Raw genomic sequence first — 5,540 nt, 5'->3', positions numbered from 1 at the left:
CTGCGCCCCGCCCGCTGGCTCCCGCCCGCCCCCGCGCGCCGGCCGCCATTTTAGGGAATGTTCTTAATGCTACGCAGAGGCCGTGCTGGCGCCTCGGCTGCCACCTTTTTAGTTCAATCGGACGGATTACGCTATCTTCCATGTCCGGCAACCAGCTCGAAGGGCCGGGAGCGTGGGAGGCGGCGGGCTGGCGAACCACCTCCGGCTCCCGGCTTCCAGGCAGGGTGGGGGAGGCTTGGAATCCTGGGTGAGCGACTCGGCCCTCTTTTCGCCTCCCCCCTAACCGCCATTTTTAACCGTCCTCGGGCGCGCGCGTTTTCTCAGGCACCCGGGCGCCGGGCACGCGTCGAGGGCGGTTCGCGGCTGAGGGAGCGCGCGCGCGCCGCCGCGGCTTTGTCCTGCGGGGCGGACCCCTGGCAGGGGTTGGCTGAGCCCTAAGCGCTCCCAGTCCGGGTCCCTGGCCCGGAAGTCGCCTTTCGCTAGTTGGACGGCCTTCGTCCCCTACGTGTCCTTTGTTCTTCCGGACCCCAAACAAGCCCTCAGTACTACCGGCTGCTGCTCTCTGCGATAGCAGCCATTTAGTCCCTCGTGCCTCCCTCCAGCAATTGTGCTCCGACGCCCCCACCTCCACACCACCTCTTCTTGGTTTTAATACTTATTGTCTTTAAAAATAGCACTGCTCAGTTTGCTTAAAGGAGACTGGGGACAAAATGGAGGGAACAGCTCGCTTTCATCCTAGTCAGGACGTTGGTGTCCACTAGTAGTGGGTGGGTGGAAGCAGGGCCGGGGAGGATGAAACACTTTCACGTCCAAGGAGAGAAATGCTTGCGATGTGAATTTTTGATGTTCCAAGTTACCCTTCCTACGACTGCGACCTGACGTGCAGTCCTGTGTAAGGCACGGTCCGGCCAGTTCGGCAGTCAGTCCGGTTCCTTTTTTGTGTTAAATTTTTCTACTTGACCTTGTGCCTCCATTATCTAAGTACCTTTATATTTCTCGACTTGGCATTTGAAATGTCTCGAGTTTTTCTTTTGAAAGTATACTATTCTGGGGAAAATATTCAGACTTGTCATTGTGCAGAGTCACGCTGCTTCCAGTTATGCTGCAGCCTGGCACATAGCGCCCAATTGTGTTAGAGATGGTGATTTAACCATCATGAACTGAGAGCTTTCGTTTTTTTTTTTTTTTTAATCTCATACCTTTCACCAATCACGTGAAACGCACAATCTCAGAAAAAGAAAAAAAAACCCACACACAATATGATTTATATTTATGTGTTTATGTGTGACAGGTTTATTTTTAAAAGAATTAGGAACCTGGACAGTTAGAAATTACATACTGCTGTAATAATTATTAGGGCATGGAAAAAAGTAAACCCGTCGGTGATATCCTTGCCAGCTTTGGATTCTCTGCTAAAATTTTTTATACACTATTCTTTGAACTCTTGGTCCGGAAGGTAATATTTAAGGTAGTAATATTCCATAAATGAATGAGGAATTCTTTTGAAGTGATTTCTAATTATGTTGTAAAGGAAGGAAAACTGGAAAAGTACCAGGTAAAATACCATTAAGTCATCCTGCTTTACTTTTCATTGTGACTGAAAAAAATGCCAGTAGATTTAGTGGAGATCCATTTCATTAGTCTTTGAAAATATTTTCATATGTATTATTTTATGTTAAAATAACTTCACAGTAATTTGCATGTTTAACATTTTATATATGTACATATATAAAGTGAAAAGTAAAAATCTCTTTTGCTATCCTTCTCAAATATAATCAACTAAGTTTGATGTATTTTTCCCAGCTCTCTTCCTTTTTCTCAATTAAAAATTATTACATGAGCCTGACATGGTGGCACAAGGCTGTAATCCCAGTGGCTCAGGAGGCTGAGGCAGGAAGATTGCAAGTTGAAAGCATGCCTTAGCAATTTAGTGAGACCCTGTCTCAAAATAAAAAAATTAACAAGGGTTGGGGATGTGGCTCAGTGATAAAGTTCCCCTGGGTTCAATCCTCAGTACCCCTTCCCCTCAAAATTATTACATGAATGCATATATTTTGCAGTTAACTCAATCCTGTAGGAGTCAAGGGTATAATTAATTCAGTGGTAGAGCACTTGCCTAGTATACATGAGGCCCTGAGTTCCATCTCCAGCACTGCAAACAAAACAAAAGAAACACTGGAATATATGGGGTAAAAAGTCTGCTATGTCCCATACATCTACATATGATATATACTGAGGTGGCACTGCACTGTCATTTGCATTCTATAATTTACCTCTTGCCATTCAATCTTGTAATGCTTTTTTTGTGTAAGGGACTTACATAGATTTATTAATTTTACTGGCTGCTTAGTAATCCTTTAACCAGTTTTCTTCTGATTGATATTTTTAATAGTTTCAATTTTTTTCACTAATCTGAAAGGCATCCTGCTTACATAAACCTTTTTGAGTCCCATAATAAAAAATACTCTCATAGTTCTGAAAATAATTATTAAATACTCCCTTTCTCATTCATAATTTTCTTTTTCTTTTTTTCCCCCTTTTCTTAAAAGATCAATTTTTGGTCTTTATTAAGCAGTCTTTTAAAAAATTTCTTATTTTTTCTGCTTATCTTGTGTCTCTTTGTTTTTTAAATAGCTTTTTGAATTGGCTACAAGTTTTTGATCAGCTACAAATTTTCTGAAAACTGCTTCTGCCATGGGTGATTGACACACATTCCCTGCTGTCTATTTCCTCTGCACACTGCTACCTCCTCCTGCACCATCTAAATCCTCCCCTACCCTCAACACAGGCTCTCTCCTCCATGAGTCCTCCCAAACAATCCTAGTTTAAGATTATCCCTTCTCTTCATCTCTTATGCTTCCAGCTATAAAGTGAGGATAGTAATAATTCCCTTTATATAGTTATTGTGAGGATCAAATGTTATAAATTGTTCAGTAGAGGGCTGGGGTTGTAGCTCAGTGGTAGAACACTTGCCTGGTGTTCATGAGGCCCCTAGATCAATCCCCAGTACTGCAAGTAAATTTTAAAAATAAATGTGTTCGGTTGAGTACTAAGCATTAGCTAAATGTTCAGTTAATTATTGTCTCAACTCCTATAGTACTTACTTGAAATGCTCACTTGGAGGTTATTTTTGGTTTGAATTTATAAGTTACCTTGCAATGTATTTGTTTTCTCCCAGCTGTTTTGAGAGCTGGAACCATATTTTTGCCTTTTATTTTCAACACACATATCTGATACAAAGTTGATTTTTTTTTTCCAGCATTGGGATCAGTGATGTATATTAGGGCCCTGCCTCTTTTGCATGTCAAAGGAAGACATGAAGTCATATCCCAGTTCCATCTTTCTGGCCTCAGCTTTAGGTTGACGTATTTTCCTTCTTGATTATCCCCAGATATTGCATTAGATGTTTTTTTTTCTTTTTTTTTGCAAAAAAAATGAACCTTACCTAATGATTTTTATTCTTACATAATTTAGAGGTGAAATTCTTTTTTTTTTTTTTTACTTTTTTTGTTTATATATGACAATGGAATGCATTACAGTTCTTATTACACATACTATAGAGCACAATTTTTCATATCTCTGGTTGTATATAAAAGTGTATTCACACCAATTTGTGTCTTCATACATGTGTTTTGGATAATAATGATCATCACATTCCACCATCATTAATAACCCCATGCCCCCTCCCTTCCTTTCCAACCCCTCTGCCCTATCTAGAGTTCATCTACTCCTCCCATGCTCCTGTTCCCTATCCCACTATAAATCAGCCTCCTTATATCAAAGAAAACATTTGGCATTTGTTTTTTTGAGATTGGCTAACTTCACTTGGCATTATCTTCTCTAACTCCATTTACCTGCAAATGCCATGACTTTATTCTCTTTTGCTGATTAATTTTCCATGTGTATATTTGCCACATTTTTTTTAATCTATCTATTGAAGGGCATCTAGGTTGGTTCCACAGTTTAGCTATTGTGAATTGTGCTGCTATAACGTTGATGTGTCTGTGTCCCTGCAGTATGCGGTTTTTAAGTCTTTTGGGTAGAGACTGAGGAGAGGAATAGCTGGGTTAAATGGTGGTTCCATTCCCAATTTTCCAAGAAAACTCTGTACTGCTTTCCATATTGGCTATACCAGTTTGCAGTCCCACCGGCAGTATATGAGTGTACCCTTTTCCCTATATCTTTGCCAACACCAGGCCAACACCATTCTAAATGGAGAAAAATTGAAGGCATTCCCTCTAAAAACTGGAACAAGACAGGGATGCCCTCCTCCACCACTTCTATTTAACATAATTCTTGAAACACTGGCCAGAGCAATTAGATGAAAGAAAAGGATACACATAGGAAAAGAAGAACTCAAATTGGCACTATTTGCTGATGGTATGATTCTATACCTAGAAGACCCTAAAGATTTCACCAGAAAACTTCTAGAACTAGTAAATAAGTTCAGCAAAGTAGCAGGATATAAAATTAACACCCATAGATATTGGTTTATTGTTTTCCTTCCACAGATGCTTGGTCATAAGCTCTTTTAGTGCAGGGAGTTGATTATTTTCATGCTTTGCTTTTTTTCCAGGACCTAGAATAGTGTCTGACACATATTAGGTTCTCCATAAGTATTGGTGGGATAAATGGATGAATGAATCAGTGAATGAACAAGCCTGGAAACTTTACCTGCTCTGGTGAGCTGGCCACAGTTAATTTACTAATTGGCAGATCACTCTGGAACAGATCACTCTGGAACAAATTTGACATATTTTATTACCAGTTTAGAAACCAATAGGGACTGATAAGCATACTGGTCATTTAGCATTCTTAGACTTTATGAAATTACAAAGTTATTAAATAGTCAATTTTTCCATTATACAGTAGAACAAATTTTGTATTAATAATCAGGGTTTATACATTTACAGGAAAAGATTAATATTTTAGTGTTCACTATGTTTTAGGCACTGTGCATAATGATGACTTCATTCCATTCCACACCTCCCCCCCACCCGCCCCCCTGCAGTTTTACCGGTTAGATGTTTTCATTTGGTAAAGAAAAAAATTGAAGCCAGGCATGGTGGTACATGTCTGTAATCTGAGTGACTTGGGCGGCTGAGACAGGAGGATCCCAACTTAGAGACTAGCCTCAGCAATTTAGCAATATGCTATGTCAAAATAAAAATAAAAGGGCTGGTGACTTAGCTCAGTGGTTAAGCACTCCTGGATTCAATCCCTGATACCAAATAAATAAATAAAAGAAAATAAAAATTAAGGTGCAGAAAGATAAGAATTTGCCTGTAGTCACTAAGTTGGCCCTATAATCAACACAGTCTCACATGAAGTCAAGGTGAAGTAGTACATTCCACATTTATAGGAGGATCATTAAATGTGTTATTGAATGCTACATCTGGGAGGGAATGTACACCTCACATAATCTCATCTTCTCCCTTCTCAAACAGGAAAACTAGAGTGACTAGGTTCTTGTCTACTGGCTTATGTAGGAAAGTTAATATGAACGTTCCTGGGGCCCCCTCCACATTGCCTTTCTTCTT

Source organism: Callospermophilus lateralis, chromosome 13 (genome assembly GCF_048772815.1).
Source record: "Callospermophilus lateralis isolate mCalLat2 chromosome 13, mCalLat2.hap1, whole genome shotgun sequence".
In the NCBI taxonomy this organism is placed as follows: Eukaryota; Metazoa; Chordata; class Mammalia; order Rodentia; family Sciuridae; genus Callospermophilus; species Callospermophilus lateralis.
This window is presented reverse-complemented; position numbering follows the sequence as displayed.